Source organism: Seriola aureovittata, chromosome 8, assembly GCF_021018895.1.
Source record: "Seriola aureovittata isolate HTS-2021-v1 ecotype China chromosome 8, ASM2101889v1, whole genome shotgun sequence".
NCBI classification, from domain to species: Eukaryota; Metazoa; Chordata; class Actinopteri; order Carangiformes; family Carangidae; genus Seriola; species Seriola aureovittata.
The window spans coordinates 23,763,798-23,776,891 of record NC_079371.1 but is presented as its reverse complement, the minus strand read 5'-3'; the positions used below and the strand labels follow the sequence as shown (position 1 = coordinate 23,776,891).

Sequence of the window (13,094 nt, the reverse complement as noted above, 5' to 3'; positions counted from 1 at the left end):
ACATTGGACGGACACCTGCATAAAGACGCCGAGGCAGCTGGGTGCAGTGTGAGAGGATTCTCCCAGAAACTAATTTGCTGTGTAGACCAGATCTGTATGCCAATATAATCATCAAAGAAAAGAAAAGTGATGATGATAATATGGTGAGCAGAGTATTCATTTTGCATAAGTTTATCTTAGTGTAATTAGCTTTAGTTAGTTTTGGCTTCATATTTAAACTCCCATTATTGGCATTATTTCCTCTTGTGGAGGAAAAGCTAGACTGATATCTTTGGTTTTTAGGGAAGTATCTTTACAACTGCTGAATGGGCCACCATTAAATTTGTTACACAGCCATCAACAGGTGACCTTTTTTATTTGTCCATTACCTTGCTTTATGACTAAATGGCTGAAAAACAAATGACACTCCCATCAGCGTCTGATGTGCTTTGTGCTTAGTGCTAATTAGCAGAAATTAGCATGCTAACACATACACACCATCCAAGATAGTACACACAGTAAAAATGACACCTAACATGTCTATACTGGCTGTGTATCTTTTTGTGTGTGTGTGTATGTGTGTGTGTGTGTGTGTGTGTAAGTGTGGGTGTGTGTTTCTAACATAAATCATGCGTTGATCAAATGTTCACTGTCATTTTGAAGGCCAGTTTAAAGCCTGCTTGATTCAGGACCCGCACACAAACACTCACATCTCTGTTGAACATCAAAAATACCCATTCAGCACATGACAGATTCTCATCAGGTCAGACTCCCTCAACATCACCATGACACACTGTCTTATTATTATGCACAGAGAGTGAGACTGACAGGGAGACACTGACAGAGGGGAAAGGCAGAGAACAGAGAGGAGCTGCTGTGCATCATAGTCTCTGCTTTAATGCTTGTTAATTCCCAGTCATGGAGGAATGCACTTTTTATTTACGTGTGCCAAAATAATTTCCCGTGTCAGGATTTTTTATTTGTGAAACTTCTGTACTTTCCCCTCCTCCTTCCCTCCAATATAGTAACTGGTTGACAAAGTAAAGCCTTCAAGTGTCAAATTGACTTTATTTTATGGCTTCATTTCTACTTAGTCTGCGGTTAAAGTACATCTTCCAGTGGTTTAATTTCAAAGGCGAGAGCTTCTGTGTGTGGATGTCAGGAACTGCTCCAATGGATTCTGTGTCTCATCACTGTGTGTTTGGTTTCTGTGACTTATTCTTGCTCAGTTATTTTAGTTTAAACACTGAAGTTGTAAAATATACTTTAAAAATATTAATCAGTGAAACTGGTCAAAGGTCAAAGGTCAAGTTCATGGTGACATCACAAACATGGTTTTGGCCTTGTGAACATAATATGTTAGCAACTCCTCAAGGGAATCCATTCAAATTTGGCTCAAATGTCCATTTGGATACAATGGTGATCTGATAAGATTTTGGTGGTCAAAGGTCAAAGGTCATGGTCACAGTGACTTCACAAAAGACGGTTGTGACCTCTTGAATGTGATATCTCAAGACTGCCTTGAAGGAATTCCTTCAGATTTAGCACAAACATTTGCTTGGATTCAAGGATGAGCTGATTTAGATTTTGGTGGTCAAAGGTCAAGGTCACTGTGACCTCACTTCTCTCACACTTCTTTTGGGCAAAACTCAAAAAATAAATAAATACTATTTAATACTAGATAATAAAGTATCTATCTATCTATCTATCTATCTATCTATCTATCTATCTATCTATCTATCTATCTATCTATCTATCAATCTATCTATCTATATATCTATCTATCTATCTATCTATCTATCTATCTATCTATCTATCTATCTATCTATCTATCTATCTATCTGTCTTGTCTTCACTGTGACATCAAAATCTTCTGCAGGAACACCTCTGGCCATTATTTAATGTTGTAACTCAGGAAGGAGAATTTGTGACCATATTTCCTGCAGCTTTGCTGGTTGGTGGAGGCACACAACCTCAAGGTGGCAACTCTAGTTGTCACTTTTGTTACCCTGTCTCTGTTTTTCCTCGTCACTGTCCTCAGTGCTCTGTCAGGTAAAAACAAAAAAGACTAAAAACAAAAGAAAGAATTCAGAACTAATAGACAGGATGTAAGTGGGAGCAATGTAATAGAGAACAGGGTTTTGAAACAAAATGATATGTCCATCTATAATGGAGCTAAATAACAATTAATAAATCATTTCTTATTCAGACTTCTCCTAACTATAAAGAATTAGAAGCTACAAGAAACAAGAATAAACAAGAATCAAAGGTCATTTCAAAGTATTTGGTGCCCATTTCACTCTTTTATTCACTTTTAAAGAAGTTTGTTTTATTACATAAAACTTTTATATATTTTAAATTTATTTAACAGGGCTAGTACACCACACCAACACACATTTGTTTGCAGCCTCATTTCATTTTATTGTACTTAGTGAAAGGTTCACAGCACAAACACACAAACACAGTGAAAATGTTTGCGACTGTGTAATTTTGATAAGACACCAGGCAAATGAGCAGATACACTGCCCATGAAATTCATAAATAGGACAGTCATGTCAGATGAGGTAACAAAAACATTCTGGCGTTCAAGCAAATGAACAGATTGACAAAATCCAGACAAGCTGCCTCGATATTAAGAACCTTATTGGGTGTTTTTTTTTTTTTTTTTTTTTTCCCAGGTACACCTCGCCCCCGCACCGTTCTCTCCTGCTGTCATGCGCCACCTTTCTCTCACTTCAGCTGACGGTAGATGGAGGGAAGAAGGCCGCCCACTTGTTGATGGCTAATATGCTATCAGGTAATATATTGATCCAGATGGTCACTGTAACATGTCCGGTTACAAGGTTTTAAAAGTTCTAGAAATGCATTTGTGACCCAATCTAATATTAAAATGTTTTCCATGAAGCTTGGGTTTGAATTCTGGTTTTGGATCTTACATAACGCGTCACAAGCCAATTGTGGGATTTTAACCCAAACGTTGTCATTGCTGTCACATGCTACAGGTCCCACATAAGAAATCAATGCATTTATCAGTAAAAGTAAAAAAAAAAATGTAAATACTGTAATCATTGCAATGTGACTCATTGTAATGGGTGTTGTAGCAATGACCATCAGCTACCGAGAGGACAGTAACAATACACTCACCTCAGTTATTGGGAACATGGTGGATACGAGATCTCCTTGTGAAGTAGTCCACTGAATGCGAGGTACGTGATGCTAAGTGTCACTATGTGGGTTTCCCGGGGACACTGAAGAGAACCATAAAAGTGATGAACCTGCATACATGTATTATGATACATCCAAGCAAGTGCGTTCCCCTGGAAACCCAGTAGGTGACATTTAGCATTACGTATCTTGTGAGTATTTGCAGTATGTGTTGTCAAATTAATTAAGATGTTTTCTAAATTTGCAGTGCGTCGAGCTCTCAGGTCTACCATAGAAACCCCTTTGGTTATTCAGGGTTGGATGTACAGCATTTAAAGCCTGCTGTCCGGTAGTGTGGCCGAGTGGTCTAAGGCGCTGGATTAAGGCTCCAATCTCTAAGGAGGCGTGGGTTCAAATCCCACCACTGCCAATTGGTCAGGACCTTTCCTGTGTGGTAAACTTGCCTGATCTGAGACTGTAGTTTGTTGAATGGGAAATAGAGCAGCAGCAACATGTCTTGATGAACTACATAGCAATGCAGGAACAGGCGCCTGTTTTACTTAACACTGGATTGCAGCCCCAGGCCTTATCAATGTCATTATCCACACATGCTGTTTAGAATCTCATTGTTTTTTTTCTCATGGAAATACCACTCATCCAAGCAACTGGTAAATCAGAAGCTCAGGTAGTGTGGCCAAGTGGTGCTGGAATTAGGCTCCAGTCTCTGTGAAGTTCCCTTCAGGAACAGATGTGTAACAGCTGCTTTTCCTACTTAGCACTGGATGGAAGCCCTTATCAGTGTCACTTTACTTACTCTTTAGAATTTAGTTTTTTTTTTCATGAAAATACCTGGGATCTAAGCAGGCGACACATCCAAAGCAGAGGTAGTGTGGCCGAGCGGTCTAAGGCGCTGGATTTAGGCTCCAGTCTCTACGGAGGCGTGGGTTCAAATCCCACCACTGCCAGAATCTTGTTAAAACTGATCGCAATCCTGTGAAACTCAACTTCGCCAATGTTCATGAGTTCCTTTCTTTCACTGTGCTCTTCTTTTCCATTACTGTTATCAGAAAGTGGGCATTCAAATTATTATAACATTTCCACTGTGTTGCACTGCTTCCCAGTAGACTTACCTAGAAGGTGATCTGGTTTCCCTGTCTGCAAGTCCACTTGATTGAGCGCATACTCCCAAGGCACTCGCATATTATACTTTTCTTGAGCAAGTGTCTTAACTGAGATGTTCGAGATGGATACTGTTCACATTTCTGATGCCACCGCTGCCACTCATTGTAATTAAACCCTGAAAAAAGCCACTTTTCCAGTTTTATAAATAACCAAAAAACGTTCTGTTTTCCAGATGGTTTTTAAAGCACCATCGACCATTTTTTTTAACAACTGATCACCAGTGAAGGGCAAGGCCTGGTTGAAGGAGGTCACCAGGCAAGGATAGAAGTCTAGTAAACAATATAATTCAGCCTCGCAGAGAGCTGAAGGGAAGAGTGGAGTTTTGAAATCCTCATTGACTCCTAAAGAGGTTTGCACTCAAATGGCCAAGAGCTTGAGTAATGATAGTGGTATTTACCACCACATTGGTATTTACTTTTACACAACCTAGATCCACCGCTATGACAAAATCCAAAGTTGTTGATATTTAGCTTTTCAGATAGAATAAATGCTGCCAAAATTTTTTCCATCTAGAGTTTTCCATTTTTTAAATAGTTTATGTTTCTGTTTTTTTACTTTTCTTGTTTCATTATAAAAGAAAATGGATTAAAGAGTATCATGTATTTATCAAGATCATGCAGCCATTTTCTTTTTAACCTAGAGTTATTTTATTTTGTTAAAGGTAGAAAACAAGAGGAAAATAAATAATGCCTTTAAATGTAATCAGTTGTAAACCAGTTGCAGCCACAGCTATTACGGTATGTACTCTGTCTACATACACTATGTTGGGAAAGCAGAATGTCAGCAGCACGGCAGCAGCAGTGTCCACACAGGATGCGTTCAGGCGCAGTGCTGCTGTATTGGTCTCTCACATTTTGGGGTTGGGTAACTTTGGGTTGTGGCCTGTGTAAACAGGTGTACTGAGCAAAATAGAGGTGTATCTGCTTCCTATAAAACATGCCTGAAACGCCTCCTGTGCAGTCAGTGTTAATGTTAACATTTCAAGACCCCACACCTTCAAAACTTACTATTTGGCCTTGTTGGAAAGCAGCATTAAAACTTAAGGCATCATAAACGCAGGCAGCAGGCAGCAGACAGCAGACAGACAGCTTGGAGGGTAGGGACGGGGGCTGGGAAAGGCTCTGTTTGATCACTCTGCATATGGAAACACTGCTTGTCTGCATACATCAAATACTCAAAAAGGTCAGAGAGGAGATGGGCTGTCACCAACCAAAGATTTACCTAGTTGACTGGTAGTTTAAGCCATTACGCGACGTTTATGATAAATATATAAATCATCTCGGTGCCAGCCAGAACCAGAAGATAACCTGGGATGAGTTGTCAGTACTCATGGGTCACACATCCATCTTCTAACTCGGCCTTCATTTTGATCTCAACTACACTCCTGTGGACAGATTTTGTGATCACGATAGCATCACTGAACTACAGAAGAGACAGACATATAAACACCAGCCAAAGTACTCAAAACCACCTACTTGGTATTTCCTGCTACAGTAGGTGTCTCCAGGACAACAGTTTTGCTTTGATGACACACACACACACACACACACACACACACACACACACACATAAGGTAAAATCAGCCACATGCTGTCGCAGCAAAATAATCTGCATGATTTTGTGTGAGTGTGTTTTGCGTGACACAGAACTGAACTGGACTGACTCATGTAAAACATGCAGTGTGGTGAATATGTTGCTACACAGTGACGGGACGTCTGAGCAGCTGAGGCAGTGATGGAAAAGGAGTTGATGTTGGGGAAATCAAATCACTGCAGCTTTTCAAAGTGAAAACTGCAGGTGCATGTTAAAGCCGCTCACATTTTAGCAAAAGGTTGATGTCTCTTCCCACTGAAGCGTGCAGGACTGACCTGTGTGTGTGTGTGTTGTGTGTGTGTGTGTGTGTGATGTTTTGTATTCTTCACATTGCTGTGGTGACTCGGCTCACCTGCCCATCAGCATGTAAAACAAAGTGTCCTCAGAGCACTTTCCAAATGTCTGTCTCCTCCTCTGAGTGTGTCTTTATGTTTTTTTTATGTGTCCTTGCCCTCTTTAATCCCTTTCTTGTCTGTCTTTATTTTACAGTTTTGATTCACGTTTATTAGCCAGACTCAGATGAACAGCCCTGGTGTTTCACAGATTTTAATTGTTAATCTGTGCCTTTTTCTTTCTGTTTATTTCTCTCTCCAATACGTGGTGATTGTAACGACCTTCGTTTAGTTCTGCCAACAGGGAAATCTATTTCACTTTTTATGTGTTCATCATCTTGTCTCTCCCTCCCACCACACTCGGGTACATGCTCATTAAAGAATGAGAAAGCACATTATTAGAAAACTAAAGGAAATAATAATATCTGCCTCTTGCCTTTTCGAAGCGTTGCTTTAGCTCTGACCGACCTTCCCACAGCCACATGGAAATTCGCTGGGAGTCACACATAAATAACGGGCGCTAATAAATTTGGAATAGGATTCCCGGTAAGTGAGGCGTGTGTCACATATCTATTAAAAGACACAATTTAGGGAATTAGAAAAGGATTTCCCATTTGACCTCCGTGCATTTCGCAAAGTACAGTCTGCGTTTGAGTGGATTCAAAGGATTCTGGGTTCATGACATTAATTTATGAAGGGACTAAATGAGTTTTTGAGCCAAGTAAGAAAGTGAATACAAAACAACTGTAGAGTGAAAGCAGTGGAAGTAATAGACTTAGTGCGCTCTGCTTTGTTAATAATCTTAAACATACTAATTATTTACATTTTTGTATTTAATATAAGAATAAAGTGAACCTGACTCTGTGCCTGTTTGTAAGACAGAAAAGGTTTTGTATGAAAAAAAGCACCCCCCCCCATGACAGCTGCATTGGCTCAGTGGGCATGTCAGCTAGAGGGTGGATATGCGTGGCAGGTCACGTATCCAGTTATTACTCTCTGATTAGGGTCAGGTTCTGTCGGCCTTTTGATTTCATTTGCAAGGTGCAATGTGTAATCAGGATAATCAGGCAAGCTGTGACCATGCTAACAACAGCTGGGTGACAGGGTAACAAAGTCAATGCTTTAGCTTTCACTAACTGTGTGGGAGTTAGGTCGGGTTTGGTTCTAATCGGGTTTCTACTCTCTTGGACTCTCTTGGTTGGGTTCAGCCCTGCAGGGGGCTCAGGCAATAAACATGGGGTGGTCCAGCAAATGAAGTTGAACCTGACTCAACTTTTGCCACAATGCAATGTAAGTAAATGTTAGTATTAAAACTACATTCACAGGGAATGTAACGTGAATCTAATGCCACATTAAAACAGTTAACTGTTGTTATACTGGTATGACTCTTGATTAAGGAACGAGCGGCCCTGGGTTCAAATCCTTGAAAAATAAATCCCCTTTAATAATAAATAAATGAAACATGGAAATGGTAGCATTAGTGGTGTAAAGCATATATGGATGAGTGAAGTTTAAGTGGGAAAAGCAAAGGAAAATAACACAACTCATCTAATGTGTAGCGCATGAGGATGGTGTCCTGACTGCTCAGCAACAGAGAGAGGGAGCAGGTCCAAGGCAAGCAGCCCTTCACAACCTTAGGCCACTCCCTCTCCAGATGCAACAAACTAATATGGGCGGGCCTCTCAACTCTGGCACTCCTGGAAACTTCCAACAGAGAGAATTCAATCAGTAGATAATGGCCGTGTTTCCATTAACCTGCTTAATGTGCAATTTGAAATTGCAAACTATAAAAAAATAGTTCATCTTAAAAAATCACAGCAAAAAAAGCAATATTTCACAAAAGCGTAACATTTAAATCGCATGACATCCAAAAACATTATTATCCCCCAAAAATCCCTGACGTGGCTGCTGCCAGATATAAGGGGTTTGATTTTCGTCATTATGTGTACCAGATACCTTCATGACCTTCGATTAAATTCTGCAAGGGTTGTTGCCGTGGATGCAATCGGAATCACTTTCCCAACACTGATCAGATGTTGGAAATCCGTAGCTTTATAGAGGAGAAAATCCAGCTTTATTCGCTAAACACTCAATGGAAACACTTTTCTAAAAAGCATCTGGCTTCTATTTTGCACAAAACTGCAATGGAACCAGAGCAAGAGCGAGAGAGACCTTCACACTGATAAAAACTATATGTGAGATAAAGAATTAAAATAATAAAGCTTTAGTTTTAATCTGTATGCTGAGTGAGTATTGTTCCATTCCTCATGTTCATTAGAGTCCTGTAAAAGTGAAATCATGGCAGAACTGGACGCATTATAAGTCAACTTGAGTAACTTGGGTTGAAGTACTTTGCTTAAAGGTACCTGAACTGCAGATATTGAGCTGGAAATTAGTAGAATGGGAGTTGAAGAAGATTGACCCCACTTAACTTTGGTAAATCTCGGTGAGCACCAGCAGTCGATCCTGAGGATTCCAGCCAGCTCGCCTCTTAATCATCACTCAGCCACTTTAGCCTTTAGTTTTACACTTTTGACCTGTATGCTTTTTTTGCTGACAACACTGGGAATAAAGCTTTTGTATCTTTCACTCAAGTTTCTCCTCACAACTTTTCATCTTTTGCTGAGCTTTGTACAGTTAGATGGGGGATTTTAAATTGCCAGCATCCTGCAGGTTCCTCCTACATATTTAATATTCCTTTTAGCAGGAGGCATCCACTTTCAATCACTGACTCTGATTATTAGAAAATAGACATTGAACCAAGTCATTTTCAGTGTTATTATTAAACATCAGATTTAGGTACAATTGAGACCATATTCAAAGTTGAGCTTGCAATGTAAATATATGTATTAATTAACAATAAAGCTGCAATGTTACGAGAGTTTCTGTGTTTTTACTTTGTTAAATGTTTCTATTAATGACTCTCATTAGTTATTTGTCATTTTTTAACAAGGAGTCTGAAATTGTATGGCATTGAAAGTGAAGCTAGAGATTTTTTTGCAGGTTTTCTTTTTGACATTGTTCTTGGGGGTTGGTGCAAGTTCAGAGCTAGGTGAGACTCATGTTGGACTTTGACTCGATTATTCTTTGTTAGTCATTTGCAGGTATATTTCATTGTACAAGTTCACATGGTTTGAGTCTGAGAAGTGCTCCATTAAAATTCAAGTATATATGTAGTTTATACCTGTTTGAGGAAAAAGTTACTATTAAATGTAAGGTAATCAAATGTAAAATGAAATCAATGAGAAAATGTGATTTCTGATTTTTTTTTATATTTAAAAATTTAATTCAACTTTTTGTCATATACCCTCATCAACCACATCAAATAATAAATAAATTCAGTTCCAAATTATGTTAGCTTTACTGGTTAAAATAGTGTGGAGTTTATAATTAATTAAGGTTTTTTTTTTTTGTAATGTACATAATAATGGAAAAGTCCTACCATGTGACCCTGTTCTTGGAAATATTTTTAAATAAGCTATTTGTAAATTTTGCTGTTCCTACATAGCCAACATTAGCATTAACAGCTGTTAACCTACCAGTCTTGGAGAAACATTTAGTTCAGTTCAGCATCAGATTTCATTCTTTTATATCCAAGAGCTGTCTCCAGTAGTGGAAAGCAACGCCAATGTTCAATCTTGTCTCTATCACATCTTTTCTTCTACTGTAGTTAGCATGCTAACCAGCTAGCTTCAGCCCATCTTGTCATTTTTCCGATAGCGACTCACTGTAGCCTCCAACCTGCCCAGAAGACTGTATTTTAACCTCTTGTTTTGTAAACACAACGATGGCTGAAGCTCTTGGCAAGTGACAATCACCAGCACCCGCTCCAACGTCCAGCAGGAGAGAAAACTTACAAATAGAAGCTTTAAGAAGAGGTCTATCTATCTATAAATAAAAATGAATGAAGTAATGTTGGATCCACTGGCCACAGAGGACGATCACTTGAATCAAGACGACTGGCAGAAGCACACAGCCACTTGGCCAAATGCAATCACACTTCTCTCTTTTGAGAGCTCTTAAAATTGCTGGTGTGAGAGTTGTCATTATTAAAGTATCACTGGAGTGTATCATTTAGGAGGGGGGTCATTTTATTCTCATTTATCATAATTTTGGAATTCCATAATACTAGGGTATTATTTGTCCCCTTAGCAGGCTGGGTTGTAATATATCATTTACAGTTTGCCGATTTAAAACGAATATTAATACAGCATATACATACCATTTGCAAGAGGAAGGAGATGGGGGGAAGAAAATGGGAAAATGGGCCCTCTTGTAAAGTTCATGGGGCAATACCTTCCAGAGAGAGCAGTGAAGAAGCAATTTCTGATGGTTAAAGAAACAGAGCATATATCATCATCCCCACTGAAAGGTGTGGGTATGTACTGTATACATAGAAATGTGTAATTTCACTCTGAAATGAATGTTAAAGCAACCTGAACATCTTTGATGAAAATTCGATTCATTACTTTGTCATTTTAGTTTAAATGCGCTATTTGAAAATCTTGCTATCACTGCATAGCTAGCATTTATTTGCAGCTACAGAAATCACAAACCATCATCTCTAGCTATATCTAGTCACCTGTCAAAGATCCAAGCATAATCTACAGTGCGCAAACGTCCAAAAATTCTGCTCATACCTCAGCTTGACAAGCCCCAGACTTTGTCAACAGGACAATGCCTTGCCCACTTAAATGACAAAAATGAGATGCAACGGTTGGTAGTCAACCTAGCTTCCACATAAAGTAGCTTATTGTGGCCACAAGAGGGCAGTAAGTTACAAAATAAATACAAACAGGTAATATCAGATCCTTTCTGGGACATAACGCTGTTCTCAGATGTAAAGAGAGATATTGCTTCCACTTTGGTATTGTTCTAATTGATGTCTATTTTTAGCTGTAACTGGTCAAGCACTGCCTGTCCTAATGTTACACCACTGGCAACATTTCTCAGTGTGGAAATGTGGAGGCCGAGAAAATGTTGAAAACATTCAACAGTTTTGGGATTAATCAGTCTGTTTTGTTGACTAGAGAGCATGTAACCATTTCTTTCGAGACCATAGCCACCACATTAAAAAAAATGGAAAGCAGAGGGTGAACTCGTTGTCTAGCCAGATGAGATTGGAGGATGATGATGAATGATGACTTTTGGTGTTTTTTCTTTGGGTTTTTTTTGGGACTAAATACATTGAAAATACATTTATTGGCAATTACTGACCTCGTATTTTAGACACTTGTATCTCACTTTAAAGCTAAATATATGCATGTGTTGCCAACATCAAAATAATGTTTTATTTGGGGAATGGAGGGGTTTCTACCCTGAGGATAAAAGGTAGTGATCTGAGGTAGAATCAACAGCAAATGTGCATGGGAAACCTGGAATTGGACCTGGTCAACCAGATAATGATCAAGTTCAATGGGTAAAATTTCACTATCCTTCATGTATGGATGCAGTTACATTTGAAACATACTGAAATTCTCCTGCAGAGTATAAAGACGAGGCACATTTGGAAAAGACCTGGATAAAATGTTCTCAGAGGGTGGATTTGGACATTTAATGCCGCTGGAATCAAAGTTGTTAGAGGGCATACAAATTAAGAGCTGTGTCTCGACCTGTCAGCCAGGTGCCATGAAGGTTTCACTTACCCTGAAAATATCAGCGACCTAAAGCATATGTCTCTGCATTGATCTTCTGTGTGTCTGTGTGACCGGATAATATTTCCCTTTGGTGACCACTTTTTTCCAAGTTGCCACTCAGTGTTTGATTGGAGGAGTCTGTACGATGATTGCAACTTCAAAATGTTATTTTCTTCAACCAGTATTTCAGTAGCTGTTGCAATGAAATTAGACTTTCCCTTGTTCACTTGTGTTACTTTCCAGGTATGCCATAGAAATTGCTAGGTTGATAAGGACTATCATGTTAAAGAATGGCCTGTCTCAAGAAAGAGCTCTTCAGTCTACACAACTCATTTTCTACCTCTTCAATCTTGGCATTGTAGCATTGAGAGTGTGTAAGCTTGTGTAGGTGTGTGTTTATGTGTCTACACATCAACTATCGCTTGTTATGTTTGTCCTTGGTCCAAATCATCTTGTTGCCTCTCACATTGTCTAGACATGTGCTTATTATATTTCTGTGGTACTTCTGTTTCCACAAACCTGCCCTGCATATATCCTGTCCTATACTGTCCTACATAGTGGTCAATTAGGTAGTGCAATACACATAACAGAACAAAGTTCACTTTGCAAGGTATTCGACATGAGCTCTGAGGATGAACGCAGACTTAATCCAGTGCAAAATGCCTGAGGCCTTCATATGAATGGAGGATGAACATCTCTTGATCTTCACCTGTTGGCGGTTGGGGGGGGGGGGGGGGGGGGGGGGTGCACAGACCTGAGGTTGCTGATGGAGAAAAATTGTTTTCTTGTTGTGAGGTATTAGGATAATGGGTGGCTGGTGACACCAAGTAGATGTTCTAATCAGTCCAGAGGAAGTTTGTGACAGACTGCAACAAAAGTGTCAGACAGATCTAACAGGATGAGTATGTTGAGGTAACAAGAATCCAAGGCTATGAGCAGGTTGTTTGTCACTTTAGTGAGGACAGTTATGTGGCCACAGTCCGCTCAAGGAGTTTTGCTAGGAATGGGAGTTTGGAGATGGGACTGTAGTTGTTCAGGTCCTTCAGGTCAGTTCCAAGTTTTTTTTATGACTGGGATGACTGCAGCCATTTTTAAACAGGAAGGGACAGAGCCAGACATAAGAGATATATAAATGATTTGTGTCAGCAGGGAGAAGAGGACAGGCAACAAAAACAAAACATATTAATTTGGCCCATAATTTGGGGGATTGCCACAATATACAGTACCT

At 39.4% G+C, this 13,094-nt stretch overlaps 2 non-coding genes across 2 annotated transcripts; both read left to right on the top strand.

Annotated features, from left to right (window-relative positions):
* The first annotated feature begins 3,471 nt into the window (after window positions 1–3,471).
* Window positions 3,472–3,553, top strand: trnal-aag (transfer RNA leucine (anticodon AAG)). The gene has a single exon. It is a non-coding gene; the product is annotated as a tRNA-Leu (tRNA).
* A 453-nt stretch (window positions 3,554–4,006) lies between these two features.
* On the top strand, window positions 4,007–4,088 carry trnal-uag (transfer RNA leucine (anticodon UAG)). The gene has a single exon. It is a non-coding gene; the product is annotated as a tRNA-Leu (tRNA).
* Window positions 4,089–13,094: the final 9,006 nt, after the last annotated feature.